This window comes from Hyla sarda, chromosome 1, assembly GCF_029499605.1.
Source record: "Hyla sarda isolate aHylSar1 chromosome 1, aHylSar1.hap1, whole genome shotgun sequence".
NCBI classification, from domain to species: domain Eukaryota; kingdom Metazoa; phylum Chordata; class Amphibia; order Anura; family Hylidae; genus Hyla; species Hyla sarda.
The window spans coordinates 237,006,116-237,029,788 of record NC_079189.1 but is presented as its reverse complement, the minus strand read 5'-3'; the positions used below and the strand labels follow the sequence as shown (position 1 = coordinate 237,029,788).

Genomic DNA, 23,673 nt, shown 5'->3' with positions numbered 1-23,673 from the left:
AAATTGTAGACTATACATAATGTTCTATGTTATTTTGAACATTTGGTATAGCACTAACATTTGCATAAATTCTTTACTATCTCTAAAAGCTGTAACAATCATTATAGGAGCAGGGGGATTGGACACACAAGTTGCGGAAGCGAGCAGGAATGGGATAAAGAAAACAGTCCCAGGCAGGACTCTAATCTAAAGCAACGTCTGGACAGATGTACCAGCATCCTCCAATGAGTCAAGTTATTAAAGACTTTATTTATGGATACTTTGGACAGATTTGATTATTTATGTTTTTAAAGTTAAACTGTGCACGTTCAATGTAAAAATAAATAAATAGATTTAAGAAAATGTGTGCTTTACCGATGCAAATATGCCCTAATGCAGTGGTCTCTAAATTGTAGACCACCATGCTAGGAGTTGTAGCTTGGAGACCACAGTTTTGAGACCACTGACCTAAAGCCAAGGCTGTAAAATAAAACTAGGTAAATGCTATTTTAACACATGGGACTGGGTTGTGTGCTTACAAATAAAATAAAACGGCATCATCCGAAACAGAAACAAATACAGTAGGTGACTACAGTTTAATAAAGTGTGAGAGGTGACAATGCTCTTCATTTCTTAGAGCGATCCACACTTGACGTGACATGGAGACCCATAATTCCAGCATTCTCTAACAGCTAGCTGTTGAAGGCTGACAGGCTATGGTTTACACATATCCACTAAAGCGAACATATTGAGAGAACTTTCCCCAACCACTTACATTTTCAGCCTGAGCACATAATAACATTTGTGACAATTAGGTATAATGGAGCCCTTTACCTCGCCTGCGACAGACAGGGGGCGTGACTGGCTAACGGCTGGGCAGATGGAGGCCCTAAAATCAATGACAGCTTTAACAGCATGTGTTCTTGCTATGCTAAAGACAAATGAAAAGGTTAAGTAACTGAAGAGTGTATTCCCAAGCATTCTGGGCCTATAAATACAGTCTCTTATAGAACAGGCAGCAACATACAGCTACAGTCCTGATAAGTGGATGGCGCATCTAATATCACCTTACTGAACATCAGACGCTGGCAGAAAATCCACATCTTGGATACACTTATTATAGAGGGAGAATGATTTTATCTAGTTAGATTCTTTATGTCATTTGATGTGGCTTGTTTGATCACATCATAGTTTTATCTGGTTTATGTTGCCTTGGATGATTTTTATCCTATTGTCTATAATTGTAGTTCAATTGGTTCAAAGTGGCTTTTTATAAATATAAATAATGTATATACATAAGGGTTCAAAGGAGAGAACCTAGTGAGCAATATACCAGCTGGGGCCTAATGCTTAACCCCTTAAGGACCCGGGGTTTTTCCATTTTTGCATTTTCCTTTTTTCCTCCTTACCTTTAAAAAATCATAACTATAAACAAAAAATCATAACAAAGAATTTTGCACCTAAAAATCCATATGATGGTTTATTTTTTGCGCCACCTAATCTACTTTGTAATGACATGAGTCATTTTACCTAAAAATCTACGGCGGAACAGGAAAAAAATTCATTGTGATACAAAATTGAAAAAAAAAAAACGCCATTTTGTAAATTTTGGGGGCTTCGGTTTCTACACAGTACATTTTTCGGTAAAATGACACCTTCTCTTTATTCTGTAGGTCAATATGATTAAAATGATACCCTACTCATATAGGTTTGATTTAGTCGTACTTCTGGTAAAAATCATCACTACAAATGCAGGAAAATGTATACGTTTAAAATTGTCCTCTTCTGACCCCTATAACTTTTTTTTTTCCGCATATGGGGCGGTATGAGGGCTCATTTTTTGTGCCGTGATCTGCAGTTTTAAGCGGTACCATTTTGGCATTGATAAGACTTATTGATCGCTTTTTATTCATTTTTTCATGATATAAAAAGTGACCAAAAATGCACTATTTTGGACTTTGGAATTTTTTGTGTGTACGCCATTGACCGTGCGGTTTAATTAACGATATATTTCTATAAGTCGGACATTTCCGCACACGGCGATACCATATATGTTTATTTTTATTTACAGTTTTTTTTTGTTTTTTTTTATGGGAAAAGGGGGGTGATTCAAACTTTTATTAGGGAAGGTATTAAATGATCTTTATTCACTTTTTTTTTGCAATGTTATAGCTTTCATAGGGTGCTATAACACTGCACACACTGATCTTTTATAATGATCACTGGTTTCTCATGAAAAACCACTGATCGATGATTCTGCCGCTTGACTGTTCATGCCTGGATCTCAGGCACTGAGCAGTCATTCGGCGATCGGACAGCATGGAGGCAGGTAGGGACCCTCCGGCTGTCATGTAAGCTGTTCGAGATGCCACGATTTCGCAGTGGCGATCCCAAACAGCTCCCTGACCTAACCGGCATTGTTTTACTTTCACTTTAGACGTGGCTTTCAACTTTGAACACCGCGTCTAAAGGGTTAATAGCGTGCGGCACTGCGATCAATGCTGCGCGCTATTAGCCACGGGTCCCGGCCATTGTTAGAGGCTGGGCCCGACCCACGTTATAGAATGGGAGCGGACTCATGACGTACCATACCGGTGAGAAAGAAAGAAGGGGCTGTGGCATTATACTGAGCAGCTGGGCTGAGGTAAGTCAGTTAACCACCATCTATGCAGATATATAGAGTATACAAAAAAAGGGAGATTGCAGCAGCACACATTGGTCAAAAAATGGAGGCTCTTTGCGCACCTTTTGATCAAAACGTGTCCCCCATCCACCACGCAGAGGTGGCCTCATTTAGGATGGGACCCTAACACAAATATTGAGCCTAACACTCATAACCACTCACCTCTGTTGGGCATATAGCCTCTGACTGGGTGACATGTTGGATCCATTAACAATTTAAAACACCTCCTGTGAAAAAGGGGGAGGGGTGCACAGCTAAAGAGGGTACCATTCCCCCTGAGTTGTACAAACAAGCAAAAAGAAAAATAGCCAGCAAAGCTACCTAATACACAGGTGCACGCTGCTGTGGCAAATACAGAGTATACAAAAAAAGAAGATTGCAGCAGCACACATTGGTCAGAGACTATATGCCCAATAGAGGTGAGTGGTTATGAGTGTTAGGCTCAATATTTGTGTTAGGGTCCCATCCTAAATGAGGCCACCTCCGCGTGGTGGATGGGGGACACGTTTTGATCAAAAGGTTTTGATCAAAATGTGTGCTGCTGCATTCTTCTTTTTTTTTTTTTGTATACTGTGTTTGCCACAGCAGCGTGCACCGTGTATTAGGTAGCTGTGCTGGCTATTTTTCTTTTTGCTTGTTTATGCAGATATATATACAGTCATGGCCGTAAATGTTGGCACCCCTGAATTTTGCAAGAAAATGAAGTATTTCTCACAGAAAAGGATTGCAGTAACACATGTTTTGTCCCTTTGTGTGTAATGGAACTAATCCAAAAAAGGAGGGAAAAAAGCAAATTGGACATAATGTCACACCAAACTCCAAAAATGGGCTGGACAAAATTATTGGCACCCTTCCAAAATTGTGGAAAAAAAAAGATTGTTTCAAGCATGTGATGCTCCTTTAAACTCATCTGGGGCAAGTAACAGGTGTGGGCAATATAAAAATCACACCTGAAAGCAGATAAAAAGGAGAGAAGTTCACTTAGTCTTTGTATTGTGTGTCTGTGTGTGCCACACTAAGCATGGACAACAGAAAGATTAGAAGAGAACTGTCTGAGGACTTGAGAACCAAAATTGTGGAAAAAGATCAACAATCTCAAAGTTACAAGTCCATCTCCAGAGATCTAGATTTGCCTTTGTCCACAGTGCGCAACATTATCAAGAAGTTTGCAACCCATGGCACTGTCGCTAATCTCCCTGGGTGTGGAGGGAAGAGAAAAATTTATGAAAGGTGTCAACGCAGGATAGTCCGGATGATGGATAAGCAGCCCCAAACAAGTTCCAAAGATATTCAAGCTGTCCTGCAGGCTCAGGGAGCATCAATGTCACCGCAAACTATCCATCAACATTTAAATTAAAAGAAACGCTATGGCAGGAGACCCAGGATGACCCCACTGCTGACACAGAGGCATAAAAAAGCAAGACTACACTTTGCCAAAATGAACTTGAGTAAGACAAAATCCTTCTGGGAAAATGTCTTGGGGACAGATGAGACCAAGATAGAGCTTTTTGGTAAAGCACATCATTCTACTGTTTACCGAAAACGGAATGAGGCCTACAAAGAAAAGAACACAGTACCTACAGTGAAATATGGTGTAGGTTCAATGATGCTTTGGGGTTGTTTTGCTGCCTCTGGCACTGGGTGCCTTGAATGTGTGCAAGACATCATGAAATCTGAGGATTACCAATGGATTTTGGATTGCAACGTACAGCCCAGTGTCAGAAAGCTGGGTTTGCATCAGAGATCTTAAGTCTTCCAGCAGGACAATGACCCCAAACATACATCAAAAAGCACCCAGAATGTATGGCAACATACATTGTAGAGTTCTGAAATGGCCAGCAATGAGTCCAGATCTAAATTCCATTGAACACCTGTGGAGAGATCTTAAAATTGCTGTTGGGAAAAGATGCCCTTCCAATAAAAGAAACCTGGAGCAGTTTGCAAAGGAAGAGTGGTCCAACATTCCGGCTGAGAGGTGTAAGAATTTTATTGATGGTTATGGGAAGCGACTGATTTCAGTCATTTTTTCAAAGGGTGTGCAACCAAATACTAAAGGACATCTGCAGCGTTACAAACACTTATCCCCTATCTTCAAGATAGGGGATAAGTGTTTGATCGCGGGGGGTCCAAACCCTGGGGCCCCCTGTGATCTCCTGTATGGGGCCGCGGCTGTCCCGTGCAGGGGGCGTGCCAGCCGCAGCATGACGTTGCGGCTGGCACGCCTCCTCCATACATCTCTATGGGAGAGGCGGGGAGGCAGCGTTCGTGCCTCCCCGTCTCCCCCATAGAACTGTATGGGGACGGGAAGGAGACGGGGCGTCACCGTCGACCTCTAGGTCGACACTACGCGCCTTAGCGCTCACCAGGAGCGCTTTTGGCGGCGCCCCGTTAGGGAGATCGGGGGGGTCCCAGCGGTCGGACCCCCGTCTTGCTTAGTGAGAAGCGCATGTCGTCTACTGCTAGATGGCACATGCTCCATTTATTTCTATGGGAGCGCAGAGGATGCCCAAGTGCTGGACTCGGGTCTCTTCGAAGCTCCCAGAGAAATCAATGGATGCCATCTACTATACATGTTCGTTACTCAGAGCCAGGTCCCGTTCTGGAGATCCAAGGGGTTGGACCCCCCCCCCCACCCGCAATCAGCTACTTATATCCTATCCTGTGGATAGGGGATAAATTAATTTCAGCTGCAGAACTTCTTTAACCTGCTGCAACTTTTGGTAAGTCCAGTTAGCCTAGATTTATATGGGATGAAAGGCAGGTTTGGCTGGGGAGCCTTTTATCCTCCTTCTAGGCCACTCCAGGTTTTCAGTCAAGCCCAGGTAAGCATAGGTGCTGAAGACAGCTAATCACTGGGCCTTAAAACTTAAAGTCTGTGCTGAGAGGCTGTGAGGAACTTAGAGGTTATCCACCATAAGGTGATATTAGTACTTGCTTGCCAGAACTGGGTATTCAACTGGGTTCCATGCTTGAATGTTTGAGGTCACTTTCCTTCCTCCCACCCATAAGCCACCACACCCATTGAAACACAGTGTTTTCTAACCAGGGGGCCTACAGCTGTTGCTAAATTGAAGCAGGACAGGTTCCCTCTGATCACCTGACTAGTGATGTCAGGTCTCGATGCACTGCAACCTGGGAAATTTTGAGACATGAGTAATTTTGTATGCTGTTTAAAAAAAAATATATGGGGGCAATAATCACAGAATAATTGCAAGACGACCGTCACACACAGGTACAGACTATGGGACTTGCATTGAGGGGGGGGGGGCAGGGCGTGAAGTAATGAGGGGGCAGAGCTATGACTTTACTAGCTCCTAGTGCCGACTCCAGCTTTCAGAACAGTTTGTTCCAAACACTGAGCAGAGGAGTACCACTTTAATGTTATGTTTCACATAATAGCTTACATTTATTAAACTGTCTACTTCTTAGACAGTGTAAACTTAAACTATACAGTCTAAGAAAGTGGCGGATTTATCAAATTGTATAATGCTCTTTGATAAATCTTAGCAATCTTTGTCTTGCTGTCCCATAGATTTATAATGGAGCAGCAAGACATGGATCGTTGAGAGACGTGAAGTAAAGCTTGCTTCCATCCACTTATCTCAGCATTAAGACTCTATCAAAACTTTTAACATGTCTAGTTTATTTTTGGAGTGTGAACCTAGCCTTATTTTACAATGATGGTGTTCTTAGTACTTTAGAAATAATTTGATTCAGACTTTGCACTTGTTCATTGCTGTTCTGTGGTTAAAGGGGTTATCCAGGAAAAAACTTTTTTATATATATATATATATATCAACTGGCTCCAGTAAGTTAAACAGATTTGTAAATTACTTCTATTAAAAAATCTTAATGCTTTCAGTACTTTAGGCTTCTGAAGTTTAGGTTGTTCTTTTCTGTCTAAGTAATCTCTGTTGACACGTGTCTCGGGAACCGCCCAGTTTAGAAGAGGTTTGCTATAGGAATTTGCTTCTAAACTGGGCGTTTCCCGAGACACGTGTCATCAGAGATTACTTAGACAGAAAAGAACAACCTTAACTTCACATCTGTTTAACTTTCTGGAACCAGTTGATAGATAAAAAAAAGTTTTTGCCTGGAATACCCCTTTAAAAGCATGGGGGTAGACAGAACATCAACCTGTGCTTTCTAAGAGACCTTAAATGGATTGCAGACCACCTGACCCTGCTTTTACACAATATAGCTGCAGTCACTGATCATATGTCGACCTCTATGGCTGCAGTCAGAGCTAAAAAGCAGCAAAACCTGGAAAAAATAAATAACTAAAAAAAAAGTTGGTTTACATATAACTCTTAAGCTCACAGTTCAGTATCTCCTACAATGAATACGAAAAATACTGCGGCCTAGAGTTATTTATAGTGCAATAATCTTAACTTAAAAAGACCCAAACAGTAAACATAAAAAACTGCGAATACAGAGCAAAAATTATTAAGTCGCCAATTTCCAGACAAAAGCAAATGTACACCATAAATATAGTGAGATAGTTATAATACCAGTTACTGGTACTGATTATTCTCAGTACAGCAGTAAAAGCTTTATTCTCTCACATATCTTGTAAAATAGTACAGTCATTTTTAGTTAATATGGCATCTCTTAGGCGTGATGCATGGTCAGTGGTTATTCCAGACTGCTGAGAATTTTTATTATAATGCAAAAACAATAGGACTCCTAGTTTGGAACATTTCAGAGTTGCCTGACCATTGGGGCCAGTTGCATAAGACAGGTGGAAATCCCACTTCTGGAACCTGCACTATCAGACATGTAGCGCGCATCCTGTGGATATACCCAATAATGTCATCAATGGGATGCATCAAAGCTACAAACTGTCCACAAAATCTAATTTACTTTGCAATATTTCAATTTTGTTATGCTTAGCATAAAAAGCTCCTTTACTCCCCAACAAATGATTTTATGTATATGTACCACACCATGCAACACCGTAAATGTATCATATAAAATTACTTGAACATGTTTTACACATCTGCTTGCTGACTTAAGAAAGAATAAGACATAAGTAATAGATAAACTGAAGTTTTCCGTATATACTTTATCATTTATTATAAGCAGCTAACATTATTAAGGCTGTGTTCACCAAGGGAATTATTAATGCACTCTTTCAGCGCTTTTGCTATGATTTTGTTAAAATTACAGCTAAAATTTCGCTGTTTTAAAGCAAATGTGGAAAAGCGGTAAGACAGTGTAATTTTACCACGATTTTGTCCAAAATCGCCCAGAAATGCAGAAAAACTGCACGGTGTAACATAGCCTGAGATACAGTCATGGCCTTAAATGTTGGCACCCCTGAATTCTTTCTAGAAAATAAAGTATTTTTCACAGAAAAGGATTGCAGTAACACGTTTTGCTATACACATGTTTATTCCCTTTGTGTGTTTTGGAACTAAACCAAAAAAGGAGGAAAAAAAGCAAATCGAACATATTGTCACACCAAACTCCAAAAATGGGCTGGACAAAATTATTGGCACCCTTTCAAAATTGTGGAATAATAAGATTGGTTCAAGCATGTGATGCTCCTTTAAACTCACCTGGGGCAAGTAACAAGTGTGGGCAATATAAAAATCACACCTGAAAGCAGATACAAAGGAGAGAAGTTCACTTAGTCTTTGCATTGTGTGTCTGTGTGTGCCACACTAAGAATGGACAACAGAAAGAGGAGAAGAGAACTGTCTGAGGACTTGAGAACCAAAATTGTGGAAAAAGATCAACAATCTCAAGGTTACAAGTCCATCTCCAGAGATCTAGATTTGCCTTTGTCCACAGTGCGTAATATTACCAAGAAGTTTGCAACCCATGGAACTGTAGCTAATTTCCCTGGTCTTGGACGGAAGAGAAAAATTGAAAGGTGTCAACGCAGGATAGTCCGGATGGTGGATAAGCAGCCCCAAACAAGTTCCAAAGATATTCAAGCTGTCCTGCAGGCTCAGGGAGCATCAGTGTCAGCGCAAACTACCTGTGGACATTTAAAAGAAATGAAACACTATGGCAGGAGACCCAGGAGGACCCCACTGCTCACACAGAGCTATAAAAAAGCAAGACTACATTTTACCAAAATGAACTTGAGTAAGCCAAAATCCTTCTTGTGGACATATGAGACCAAGATAGAGCTTTTTGGTAAAGCACATCATTCTACTAAGAACAAGAGGAAAATACCAAGGTGCAAGTACAATAAAACTTAACGTTTATTTCATCCAATTAAAAATAAAATTCCGTGGTGGAAGTGAGTGGTGAGATGTCACTTTAAATTCAAAGTGAAACACCGACGCGTTTCGAGCATAAGCTCTTAGTCATGACTAAGAGCTTATGCTCGAAACGCATCGGTTTCACTTTGATTTTAAAGTGACATGTTACCACTCACTTCCACCACGGAATTTTATTCTAAATTGGAAGAAGCAAACATTAAGTTTTATTGTACTTGCACCTTGGGAGCTGAATATTCCTCTTATTCTCTGCCTGAATGCTACGGGGATAGGCGGATCCCTGCATCCATGCTTCCATAATATCATCCGTCTGTGTCCGGAGTCTCCAAACGGTGAGCTGATCTATTTCCTTTATGTACCTGACATCATTCTACTGTTTACCGAAAATGGAATGAGGCCTACAAAGAAAAGAACACATTACCAACAGTGAAATATGGTGGAGGGTCAATGATGTTTTGTGGTTGTTTTGCTGCCTCTGGCACTGGGTCCCTTGAATGTGTGCAAGGCATCATGAAATCTGAGGATTACCAATGGATTTTGGGTCGCACTGCACAGCCCAGTGTCAGAAAGCTGGGTTTGCGTCCGAGATCTTGGGTCTTCCAGCAGGACAATGACCCCAAACATATGTCAAAAAGCACCCACAAATGGATGGCAACAAAGCACTGGAGAGTTCTGAAGTGACCAGCAATGAGTCCAGATCAAAATCCCATTGAACACCTGTGGAGAGATCTTAAAATAGCTGTTGGGAAAAGGCGCACTTCCAATAAGAGAGACCTGGTGCAGTTTGCAAAGGAAGAGTGGTCTAACATTCCGGCTCAGAGGTGTAAGAAGCTTATTGATGGTTATAGGAAGCAACTGATTTCAGTTATTTTTTCCAAAGAGTGTGCAACCAAATATTACATTAAGGGTGCCAATAATTTTGTCCAGCCCATTTTTGGAGTTTGGTGACATTATGTCCAATTTGCTTTTTTTCCTCCCTTATTTTGTTTAGTTCCAATAAACACAAGGGGAATAAACATGTGTATAGCAAAATGTGTGCTACTGCAATCCTTTTCTGTGAGAAACACTTCATTTTCTAGAAAAATTTCAGGGGTGCCAACATTTACGGCCATGACTGTACAATAACTAAGCTCATCATGTAACAAAGCTGAACATGGATGAAGTAAACCTCTGCCCTGTCCCAAGCTGTGCATAAACGAAAGCTGCAGTACAGGAAATGCACAGATTAGAGACACTTTGGGAATACAGACAGACATCAATGTAATGTGTTTATTCAATAAGCACAGGATCCAATTTGTAAATGCATTCTCCACATGTTCAGATATAATTAGGAATTGCCTGAGGAAATGCTCGCTCATTGCAGATTGTGACACACAGGCCAATGGGAGCGTATAGAAATTTCTACACAAAGAGCAATCCCCTTAGCAGACTCCATGCAAAGGCTAACGATTTAGAGCATAATAATGTATCCAGATTAGGATTATTTCTCAGTAAATGTGTGGAGCAGGCACATTACATAAGCATTTCTATTCATTGACATTATTATAAAACTATCTGCTAAAGTACATCGTCCAGTCTCATGGACACATACATAACCGCACATACTACCTTAGGAGCACTACATCCATCAGTCAATATGGTCAAGTAAAGAAGGCATAGATTTTTCCCTATTGGATTTGTTCAGTATCCTTCAGGAAAAAAATCTTACTGTAAGATCCATAAAGTGCCTGAGGTACAATAATTCTGAATCCTGTCCTGTACAAGAGGCAAACTGCTTTCCATAAAAATCCTACAGAGTAGGTTATGAACATCTTTGAATGCATCTTTTATTGTATTGTCCTAATTTTCCCAATTCTTTTGAAATTTTGCTAAATTTTTCTCCTGCAGACTGAATTCTCTCACTTGCATGCACTATTTCTTTGGTTCATTCTCCCGACACAAAATAATGTCCGGGTTAAAACGGATAATGTAAAAATCCCATAGACTATAATGGGATTTTCTAACGGACAAATGGGATTTTGAAACGGCTGGTTAATGGCCGATTTTCAGGGTTTTCATAATGGAACTTCAAACGGATCTTTAAAATGGATGAATTTTATAGTGTGAAAGGGGCCTAAGAGGTTGACAAACATACCTCCTCCATCCAGCTCTATGGGAGAGGTGGGGATGCATGAACACTGCATCGCCGCCCCTGCCATAGAGATACATGGAGGGGCGTGTCGTCCGTGGCGTCATGCTGTAGCCAAAATGCCTCCTGCGACATGGAAGAGCCAGGGCCCTGTACAGGGGTCCCAGTATTTAGACCTCCCACGATCAGACACTTATCCCCTATCTTGCGGATAGGGGATAAGTTTTATTAGGTTGCAGTTCTCTTTTAACAGGGCATATAGCCAGAGGTGGTCTAGTTAGGACAACACCATCAAAATGATGGTGAACTTGCACATATTTACTCTATGGCTAATTCAAAAAAGAGATTCTGTCATCACTTTCATGCTGCCTGAACCATAAGCTTCTGACCACCCGTAAGCCTTAATTGATTGATCTCTCCTTAGACCCAAACAGGGAGAGATCTATTAATCATGGCAGTACAGGCCACATACAATAACATCATTTGCGAACATCCTGCAGAAGTCCTACACTGCAGAAGGTAAAGGAGCACAGAGCAGAATCAGAAGAGTGTGTAAAAATTACCTCCCTGTCAGGGTCATCCTGGGAGAGGGGGACACTACATACCTATTCCTACTGGAGGCATCTACCTAATGGGGAAATTCATTTTTGGATCATCTACCTAATGGGGGAAATGTCCTACCTACTGGAGACATGTCCTACCTGCTGGGGGTATATACCTAATGCGGGGAGGGGGGGGGGGGGGGAGATCACCAAGCCACTGGGGACATACTTAAATAGTGTTGAAGCTAAGATGTTTGTCTGGTAGATTCTGCAGACAAGTCATGGTTGAAAGAAGTCTTCATGGCAGTTTGAGCCAGACAGAGAAGAAATGGAAAAAGAAAACTCTGAGAAGACCTGACACCTGTGAGTGACTGTGTGGTGGTAATGTTAGTGGTCATAGTGTGGCACAATTATCCTTACCTTGTATAGTGGTGTTATTGATCTGTGTATAATGTTTTTATTTTATAACAGTAGAATGATATTATTTAGTCACTGCAGTAATATGTGGTCCTGGTGTGCAAATTCTTTGCACATCGTTGGTGAGTTGCAATGCATACACTGTTAAATTTACTTGTTTCGACCCAACCGAACATTACACCAAGTGGGGAAAGAAGTGCGCAGCACAGCACAACTACCAAAGCGGTTCCAATGACTTACATTGGGATTTCATTTTGGTCACATTGCTCAGAGCTGTGAGAGAACGGGCTTAGTGTTTACTTCTTCCAGCTCATTCCAGTGACTGGTCAAAACTGTGACATGTCTCTACAACAGGAAGACAGGTACTTTAAAGGGGTTGTCCGCTGCCCTGCCTTCCGGAGCTCCGCTCGCAGCGTCAGGAAGTTCATTACACCGAACACTGTGTGTGGGCTTCTGTGTTCGAGGCCGCCCCCTCATGACGTCACGCCTGCCCCCTCGTGACATCACACCTAATCGAAAGTCTATGGGGAGGGGGAGCTCTGTCACGCCCTCTTCCCATAGACTTTCGTTCAGGGGCCGGGAGTGACGTCACAAGGGGGCGGGCGTGTCGTCACGAGGGGGTGGGCATGACGTCACGAGGGGGCAGCCTCGAACACGGAAGCCCACACACAGCGTTTGGAGTAATGAACCTCCTGAATGCTGCGAGCGAAGCTCCGGAAGGCAGGGTAGCGGACAACCCCTTTAAACTTTGAGTTGGATTGAAAAGGAAAGTGGTGCATTCAGTTAGTAGCTATGTCAGAGAGTACAGAGGTCTATGCCATTTTTTTCCAGCTTAAATGTATTAAAAGCTATAGAAAGAAATGTTGGCCACACTTATAGAAGCCTATGTATGTCACAAGGATCCTTCTGCTCTTGAGATGTGTGGATCCAGTGGGAAACAGAAAAATGTGATGAGAAAGGAGCCTTTCTTTCTATTGTCACACTCCACCCTTGCTCGCCTCCCTTACACACATGTACACACTGAACCAGGAAGTAACATTCTTTTATCCCACTCGAGGCTTCAAACAAGCGCTGTTCCATATGAATTTGATCCCGGTATCATTTAGAAGCCAAGAATTGCCACATCACCAGGATTGTGTGGTTCCTTCTACATTATTTTATAACATGCAAAGTATCGCTGACAATGCCTCCTTGTCCAGATAAATTACTCACAGTCCATAGGCTGGGGTCTTCGGTTTAGGTTGTCCACAATCTATTCATCTGTAAGGGACCACTCCAGAGCTGCGCTGCTCCAAGAAAGAGATTCCTCCATGTCTGCAGCAAGCCTTATGCTTTAGTTTGGAGCTGTGCAGCTCTGAAATAGGATATCCACTCTAATCTGTGCTCCCTGGTGTCTTATCAGTGCGCTCTCTCTGCACCTGCCCCAAATGAGACGACAACTCACAAACAACATCACTTTTCTATGGCATTTTCTAACAGTGCATAGAGAGACCTGATTCTAGAGCATTTTGTACAAATAGGACTTACACGTTCTACATAGTAGTAGTAAAGTGTTAGCCATAACACAGCCAAAAGGGAACAGAAGGATGCAAATAAGGTGCTGGCAAGTACACTATTACAAAAAGCATGAGATAAGACAACCCTTTCATATGATGCCAAGCTGTAGCCCTTTATTTCTTGTTGTGGCACAGCGTAAAACTGTGCTGTATTGCTATATCCTTAAAGGGGTACTCCGGTGGTAATTTTTTTTGACTATATGGCATCTTCTTTGTAAGTTTAGTTTTTTTTGCAATATACATGTGTTATATGTTTAGGCAGCATGTATGTGTTTTTCTTACCTGTTTGTTGGGCAGGAAGTTCTGTAGTTCAGAGGATTTTCTTTTACTGTTGTCCACAGTTCTGAGTCTGTTGTGGACAAGATGTCACAGCTTTTTTTTTTTTTCTCTGTCTGCATGAGAGGAATAAGCCACGCCCCCTCATCTCATCCTGCTGAGTACACAGCTCCTCACCTCCCCTCCCCCCTGCTCTGTATTCTAAGGACACAGGTCTGCACAGGAGAAGGAACACAGAGAAGATAAGTGTTATCTGAAAGGGAGGATGAGAAGGTGCAGGGGCTGGGGATGTATGGACTGCAGGGGAAGAAATCTCATACTGGCAATGATCTCTATATGTGAAGGGGGGGGGACTCCTGAATGACACATGCTGGGAGTTGTAGTCCCTGTTGTGTGTGTGTATGCTAGTGTTTACAAAACAGTGTGCCTCCAGCTGTTGCAAAACTACAACTCCCAGCATGCCCTAACAGACTTTGGGCATGCTGGGAGTTGTAGATTTGCAACTACTGGAGGCACACTTTTTGGGAAACACTGTTCTAGCCTATTCAGCATACACATCATGTTACACCAGAGTTTCCCAACCAGTGTGCCTCCAGCAGTTGCAAACCTACAACTCCTAGCATGCCCAAAGGCTGTCAGGGCATGCTGGGAGTTGTAGTTTTGCAACACCTGGAGGCACCCTGGTTGGGAAACACTGGTGTATGCCCTACAGAGGTGTGGTGAACTACAACCCCCAGGAGACTACAGAGGCAGCATGCTGGTGTTATACCACAGACTGAAGACTCCTGAATGACACATGCTGGGAGTTGTTGTCCCTTTTGTGTGTGTATTACAGTGTATCCAAACCAAGGCTGATTATATTAGTGTGCTGTGTATAAGGGGCCCGACCCGGGAAAATAGTAGGGTGGATAAAGGGCGGAGCAAACAAATAAAAAAAATAAAAAAAAGGAGCCGCTCCAAACCTGAAAGGCATGTGGCATGCTGGGATTTATAGTTTTCAGCACAGCAAGAAACAGGAAATAGAAGCAAAGATAGGAAAACAAAGTGGCCGATAAAAAGACAACAAAGAACGGAAATAGAGTAGGCTAAACAACAAGAATAGAAATTAAACAAAACAAATAGGGTAAGTCAAAAATGGAAAAACACACTGACCACCGGAGTACCCCTTTAAAGGACAACTGCAGCGCAATATACACTTATCCCCTATCTACAAGATTGGGGATAAGTGTTTGATCACGGGGGGTCCGACCGCTGGGACCCCCCTCAATCTCCCTAACGGGGCACCACCATTAGCGCTCATGGTGACGTAGTGTCGACCTAGAGGTCGACGGTGACGCCCCATCTCCTCCCCGTCCCCATACAGTTCTATGGGGGAGACGGGGAGGCACGAACGCTGCCTCCCCGCCTCTCTCATAGAGATGTATGGAGGAGGCATGCCAGCTGCAACGTCATGCTGCGGCTGGCCCGCCCCCTGCATGGGATAGCCGCGGCCCGGTTCAGGAGATCACAGCGGGTCCCAGCGGTCGGACCCCCCGCGATCAAACACTTATCCCCTATCCTGTGGATAGGGGATAAGTGTTAATCACGCTGCAGATGTCCTTTAACCCCTTAAGGACTCAGGGTTTTTCAGTTTTTGCACTTTCGTTTTTTCCTCCTTACCTTTTAAAAATCATAACCCTTTCAATTTTCCACCTAAAAATCCATATTATGGCTTATTTTTTGCGTCGACAATTCTAATTTGCAGTTAAATTAGTAATTTTACCCAAAAATGTACGGCGAAATGGAAAAAAAAATCATTGTGCGACAAAATCGAAAAAAAGAAACGCCATTTTGTAATTTTGGGGGCTTCAGTTTCTACACAGTGCATATTTCGGTAAAAATGACCCCTTATTATTCTGTAGGTCCATACGGTTAAAATGATACCCTATTTATATAGGTTGGATATTGTCGTACTTCTGGAAAAAATCATGCAGGAAAATGTATACGTTTAAAAATGTAATATTCTGACCCCTATAACTTTTTTTATTTTTCCACGTACAGGGCGGTATGAGGACTCATTTTTTGCGCCGTGATCTGAAGTTTTTATCGGTACCATTTTTTGTTTTGATCAGACTTTTTGATCACTTTTTATTCATTTATCAATGGTATAAAAAGTGACCAAAAATGCGCTTTTTTTGACTTTGGAATTTTTTTGCGCATACGCCATTGACCGTGTGGTTTAATTAATGATATATTTTTATAGCTCGGACATTTAAGCACGCGGCGATACCACATATGTTTATTTTTTTTTTTTACACTGTTATTTTTTTTATGGGAAAAGGGGGGTGATTCAAACTTTTATTAGGGAAGGGGTTAAATGACCTTTATTAACACTTTTTTTTTACTTTTTTTTTGCAGTGTTATAGGTCCCATAGGGATCTATAACACTGCACACACTGATCTCCTATGCTGATCACTGGCGTGTATTAACACGCCTGTGATCAGTGTTATCGGCACTTGACTGCTCCTGCCTGGATCTCAGGCACGGAGCAGTCATTCGCCGATCGGACACCGAGGAGGCAGGTTGGGGCCCTCCCGGTGTCCTGCAAGCTGTTCGGGACGCCGCGATTTCACCGTGGCGGTCCCGAACAGCCCGACTGAGCAGCCGGGTCACTTTCACTTTCCCTTTAGAAGCGGCGGTCAGCTTTGACCGCCGCTTCTAAAGGGTTAATACCGCACATTGCCGCGATCGGCGATGTGTGGTATTAGCCGTGGGTCCCGGCCGTTGATGAGCGCCGGGACCGACGCGATATGATGCGCTTCATATCGCGGGAGCCGGCGCAGGACGTAAATATACGTCCTGCGTCGTTAAGGGGTTAAGCAGAAGCACTTGGAACATCTTAAGTGTCTTCCATGACATGAGTCACATTATCCAGTAACTGAATCTTACCCTAAGGGAGTCATCTCCCTTAGATGTTGTTCACACTACAGTATTACTTGCCCTTTCGGCTCCAAGGTAAATGGGGCAGAAGTGAGGCTGATTCAGCTCAGTCTTCCACTGCGGACACCTATAAGTTTCCTGCAATGCAGCATTTTCAAAATAAGAATCTTTAGTCCACAGTAAATTGGAATGAGGACTCCTCTCAGCGACTCAGGCTTGAATGACACCCTGGGAGATGGGAAATTCATGTAAAGCCCATTTCTCAGGGTATCAATCAAGTGGCATGACTCCATGACACTGCATCTTCACCCCCATGCTTACTTGCTAGGAGAGGGTATTAAAATCCAGGCAAAACCTTTTGTTTTGTTTTTTCATTTGGTCATGGAGGCGGTAAGTTTTTTTTTTTTCTGGCCTTTAAAAAAATAAAATAAAAAGGTATGGCAACTTATACTAGTCTACAGAAGCGTAGGTTCTGAGGAATCAGCTCGATGGCTGCCCCAGATGTGACCTGTTTCCTCCGGGTCTCACCATGAGCCTGAGAGGGTCTAGAGCCGAGGTACTTTAGTGCCTCGGTGAGTGGTGACCCCGAGGTGCCGAAACTCACTGGGAGGATAGATTCACTGAGTGGTACCTTGTGGCACTCACCTCTTGATTCCCGGCCTTTTGGCTAGGATCAGAGAAATTTTTATAGATCCGGCTAGATGTCCGGGCAGTATATCTGCACACATTCACTTATTTATTTTTTGTGTCTGTCACTTTTTGCGTGTTGTGTGTCCACAGGATTGTTAGGATGCGGTAGCCTTTCTGGGTGTCCCTTCTGGTGGTCTAGGGGAGATGTGTGTGGTCATCAGGTTCCTCACCTCCCTGCAAAAACCCTGGGTACTCCTGCATGGGCAGGGTACCGACCGTTTGCGGCTCTGTAGGCAGATACATTGGCTAATGCCAAGGGGGATGCCAGGAGCATTTGTGGTCCCTTAGTAGCTTCGGCGAAAAGGGACACCGAACCTGGAACCTTGCAGGTACCTTTTGGTCCGAAGGGGAAGGGTAAGGTTTGTTGGGGGGCCTCTCTGCTGTTGGAGAAGGGCTTGCGATAGACCACATCCTTTGTGCACGTTTTTTTTAGTGTAACACGTTTGCACTTTTCTTGCACTTTGAGTGATTCGAGAGCATGTTCGTCAGCTCTATTCAGATTACCATTGCCACTGAGAAACCACCACATGCAAATAAAACCTTGCCTGTATGCATTGGCATTTTTGCCAGAAATACATTTATGCAACATTGTGCAGCCAATTCAGATGGATTTGGTTTAACTGCATGTGGTTGCTGTACTGTTGGATCCTACCATATGATTTATGACATTAACCTGGTTGTCCTAGTAAGGTTCAAAAAGATTTTCTCCTCATGAGCACTAGCACCTAAGGGGGTTTATTTTTCCTCCTTCCGGATTAGGTAGGTAGATATGAAACTGGTTACACCTTTATGGTCTCTTTTTAAACTCCTTTGCACAATTTAAAATGCATAAGAAAGCACTTTTTTTGTTTGTTTAGAATTTAACCCCTAGACAACAGGGGGCGTAGAAGCTGCACTTGCTTCATAGGCGATGAGTGACAGCTACTATCAGTACCCGGGCACCTCCCACTAATGACAGACAGGGACGATCCCACCATTGCCTGTCATTAACCCTTTAATCGCCATAACCAATACCTATAACATCATTCAATAGAATAAATGACAGGTGCCGTTTTCTTCTTGGTGCTCCTCCGACCCCTGAAGTTCAACCCCTTTTTGCTAGACCTTGCCCCTTTTGAAAGCTGTGACGAAAACTGCAAATAATTTCTACATGTGCAGATAGCAGAGAAAATGTGCTATTATTACCCGTTTTCAACAGACAGCAAAATAATCACATACTCCCTAAAAGTAGTATCTAAAGCAGGACAGACCTGCTATAGCAGAGTTCTGATCTTTCTCAGATTTCCCCCAACTCTTGCTTCTATAGATTTTGTGCTGTAGCCTATAGGAACTAGAACCATATGTGCAGAGAATTGGAGGAGAATTGGAGGAGAATTAAATTTAAAAAAGAGAATTGCTATTCCACTATTAATACCGCATTGCAACCTCCACGTTTGAAAATGCAGTTTTGTCATATATGTACTATTTATATGTTTAAAGTATAATTATATGACACTGTTTTATGCCACTGTTTTTCTAAATGTGTCCTAACCATCTATGTCCATATCGCCCTTTAGTGTACTGTTTTAGCAATTTTTGTACTTTTACTTGCACTTTATATTTTATATTCTGCATTGTATCAGTCTTCTCCCCCCTGCACCGGTATCAGCGGACTTAAAGGAATTCTGATTGGTAGTAAGAGACCTGCCCACCACTTGTCCGGTATTTAACTGACACCTGTGCAGAGGGCTGACATCACTGACGAAGGGCGCTTGTTTGTACCGTTTTTACCGTGAGTTAATAAAACCTGGATTTTCTACTTACCCACGCTGGATTGCCGTTCTTGCGTTTGGAATTGGAGGAGAACTCCATTGCTGCCACCAATGCGGTAATGTCAATAAAAGATGGCAGTTATTTATTTTCCACTTGCACTGAAGGTCAGAATGAGACTTCTCAAATTCTTATCTGTGCTTTGTTTATAGTTCCTTTTCCTATTAGCCATAGCTAACAAAATAACACTTGGCATGGTGTTATAATCCCTCGGCAGGAGAGCGGTCCAGTACTTTATTACAACTTATCTTTACAATCTATACAGGCTCAACTAGTTTTGCTTGTGTGTGGACTGCAGTGAGGTTACTATTGTTTAAAGTTAAAATATGACCTTAAAGAAGCCCTTTGCTTAGATTTTTTTGGTCATGAGGGAAATGGACAAACACAAACGCAAAAATATAAAGCATTTGATACAGGCTACATAATTCCATGCCGTAAATACAGAGCGTATGTTTATGTGAGAGGTGGAAATCAGACATCCAATGGCATTCATGAAAATAAATAATATTTATTTTGTTTAGACTACATCACACATTGATAGCAGTATGTTATGCCAATATCTGTCCTTGTAGCGACATATTGCAGAGAACTCTTTCTTACTGCAGGTTTATTCTTCATTAATCCTATAAAAAGATTTTAATATTTTTTCTTAGTAACTGATGGTAGAATTAAAGCTTTGTCATGGATTTAACATGCTGATAAAATACCAATTTGTCATCTGTTTCTGAGAACATAACTCAATAATTCATATGGTTGTTCTCACATTTTCAAAAACACCTGCTGCAATTAAATAGAAAATTGTCAATATCTCTCAAAGGCTCTGTTCACATTAGCATTTTTTGTTTCCATCAGGGGTTCTGGTGTATAAGACTACATGAATAGTCAAATTATGAATGCATTATTCTTACTTATAAAATACCAGTGCCCTGAGAGACCCTATGATAAATCAATGGTAAAATCAGTAAAGATTCAGTAAAATCCATTAGAAATTGGAACAGGCACAGCTGTAATGGTTCCATTAGGAATGGCTGCCAGGATGCTAATGTGAACAGAGCCAAAATATGTGGCACATAAGTGCTCTATATGGAGGGGGGGATTACTTACTACCTACAGGAGGGGCTAATGTAAGTAGGAGGGACTGCTACTATATACAGGGGGGCTGCTATATCAGCTGTGGCTGTTATTTTATACAAGGGGTCTACATACTGTATAATGGGGCTGCTACTATATACGGGGTAAACTGTATACAGGGTGACAGCTACTGTATATGGAGGGTTCCGCATTCGGAGGGGCTGCTACTCTATACAGTGAAGGAGACAAAGAGGACGTAATGGAAGCTTGATATCGCACTGCTGGTAACTTGATACAGGAGCAAAACAGGTAGGTATCTTTATAACGTTTATTCCAACACACAACGCATTTCAGCGTATTAACAACCCTTTCTTCAGGCATGATACAAACAACAAGATGCACAGAATTTATCGCGGGAGTCCCGCCGCTGGGGACCCCCGGGATCATGCACGCGGCACCCCGTTTGTAATCAGTTCCCGGAGCGTGTTCGCTCCGGGACTGATTACGGGCGATCACAGGGAGGGCGACGTGTGACGTCACGCTTGCGCTCCCGTGTGATGTCACGCTCCACCTCTCAATGCAAGCCTATGGGAGGGGGCGTGACAGCTATCACACCCTCTCCCATAGGCTTGCATTGAGGGGTCTTTTGGTGAGAACTTGTTTTAAAACGGGATCTTCTAGCAGGATGGGCCAATGTTTGGTAAGAATTCTACGTATTTTTGCCGGAGCATTATTATAAGTGGTGATAAAATTATATTTTTGTTTATTATTTACATTACTTTCATTAATAGGATGATTATTTAACCATTTTTTCCTATTTTGGACTTTTAAAACTAAATCATGTTGTTTTAAATTATTGTCTCTCTTAAATGCTGTAGTAAGGGGTATTCTTTTTCTAAAAACCTATCTTGAAGGATCCTAGATTGTATCTGAAAATCAGATTGCTACAGTTTTCCTAATACGTTGATATTGCTGTAAGGGACATTAACCCCTTAAGGTTTTTCCATTTTTGCACTTACGTTTTTTTCCTCCATACCTTTAAAAAATTATAATTCTTTCAATTTTGCACCAAAAAATCCATATGATAGCTTATTTTTTGTGCCACCAATTCTACTTTGTAATGACATCAGTCATTTTACCCAAAAATCTACGGTGAAACAGAAAAAAAAATCATTGTGAGACAAAATTGAAGAAAAAATGCCATTTTGTAACTTTTGGGGGCTTCCGTTTCTACACAGTACATTTTTTTGTACAAATGACACCTTCTCTTTATTCTGTAGGTCCATACGATTAAAATGATACCTACTCATGTAGGTTTGATTTTGTCATACTTCTGAAAAGAAATCATAACTACATGCAGGAAAAGTTATACGTTTATAATTGTCATCTTCTGACCCCTATAACTTTTTTATTTTTCCGCTTATGGGGCAGTATGAGGGCTAATTTTTTGTGCCATGATCTGAAGTTTTTTGTGGTACCATTTTTGTATTGAGTGGACTTATTGATCGCTTTTTATAAATTTTTTCACGATATAAAAAGTGACCAAAAATACGCTATTTTGGACTTTGGAATTTCTTTGTGCGCACGCCATTGACCGTGCGGTTTAATTAATGATATATTTTTATAATTCAGACATTTCCACACGCGGCGATACCACATATGTTTATTTTTATTCATGCTGTTTTTTTCTTTTTAAATGGGAAAAGGGGCGTGATTCAAACTTATTAGGGAAGGGGTTAAATCATCTATTAACTTTTTTTTCCACTTTTTTTTTTTGCAATCTTATAGCTCCCATAGGGGACTATAACACTGCACATGCTGTTCTTTTCCATTGATTAATTGGACCCTCCTGCTGTCCTACAGCTGTTCAGGGTGCCACGATTTCACCGCGGTGATCCCGAACAGCCCCCTGAGCTAACCGGCAATGTTTTACTTTCACTGTAGACGCTGCGTTCAACTTTGAACGCCGCTTCTAAAGGGTTAATAGCTGTGGCCCCACGTTATAGAACGGGATCGGACTCAGGACGTACAGGTACGCCCTGAGTTCTTAAGGGGTTAAAAATCCATTTAAAAAAATGGCAGCTATTAAATTAAGAAAACTGTTAACATCAACTTTCTTAAAGTGTGTACATGTTTGAAGATGCTTAGCGTCATTTTTAAAAATCTCTAAAGTCTCTAAGTCTAAAAAAAACACATGTAGTAGAGGAAATATTGGGTGTAAAAACGAATCTCCAATCTTTGCAATTGATCTTCTGAACGAATTCCAGAGCCTCATTTTCAGTGCCACTCCAAAGAATGAAAAGATCATCTATATAGCGCTTATAAAAAAAAATAATATGGGGTCCATAATGTAAAGGGACTCTAATTGCCCCAGGGTCATTAATACCCTGAAACGTGTTGTGTATTGGAATAAACGTTATAAAGATACCTACCTGTATTGCTCCTGTATCAAGTTACCAGCAGCGTGATATCAAACTTCCATTTCGTCCTCTTTGTCTCCTCTTTTCCGCTGCAGCTGATATCTGCTCTCTTCCATTTTCACGATTGTCAGTGTTGTGCATATGGGGGGGGGGGTATATTTACATATGGGGGGGGGGGGGTACTTACTACCTAAAGGGGGCTTTTGCATACAGGATGCTACGACTACATACAGGGAAGGCTACTTACTACCTACAGGGGGGAGCTACTATATATATGGGGGGGGGGGCTGCTACTACCTCTAGGGCGGGGCACTGTGTACAGGGGAGGCTGCTATTATATACAGGGAGGCCTACTTACTTTTTTATGGAAGCTGAAAGCCTTCTCTTTCTCCATGCATTCTCTGGCCCAGCAACTAACCATGCTTCCAATTTGCATCCTCCTGTGTTGGAATTGAATCTACTGAATGGTGAGCTGACTCTGCATATATTTACTTTAGGGCTACTTACTATCTACAGGGGGGCTACTACTACATACTGGGGGGTTACTTATTACCTAAAAGGCTGCTTTTGTATACTGGGGAATACTACTACTACTACATACCAGGGGAGGATACTTACTACCTACAGGGGGGGAGGGGTTGCTACTATATATATATATATATATATATATATATATATATACACACACATGGGGCTGCTACTACCTACAGGACAGGGCACTGTGTACAGGGGGGCTTCTATTTTATACAGGGAGAGCTACTACCTACAGGGGGGAATAATACTACCCCCAGAGGGGGCTGCTAATTCTACCTATGGGGGGGGGGGGGTCTGCTAGTAATACTACATACATGACGGGACCTGTCTACTTACTGGATTGGCCTAGCTACCTAACCTCCTGGTGTGAAGATGGATGCTAGTTAGATGCTGGAAAAGTATGGAGCCTAAAATG

General features: G+C 42.0%; 1 protein-coding gene and 1 long non-coding RNA gene across 3 annotated transcripts in view; one reads left to right on the top strand and one right to left on the bottom strand.

Moving 5' to 3' along the window:
* The window catches only part of LOC130366902 (uncharacterized), a 48,460-nt gene extending 47,747 nt beyond the window's left edge, over positions 1–713 (top strand). The window contains exon 4 of the long non-coding RNA XR_008891994.1: positions 108–713. This is a non-coding gene — a long non-coding RNA (uncharacterized LOC130366902). The remainder of the gene's footprint in view (positions 1–107) is intronic.
* The window catches only part of PSD3 (pleckstrin and Sec7 domain containing 3), a 574,055-nt gene that overhangs the window by 414,782 nt on the left and 135,600 nt on the right, over positions 1–23,673 (bottom strand). The window lies entirely within an intron of this gene.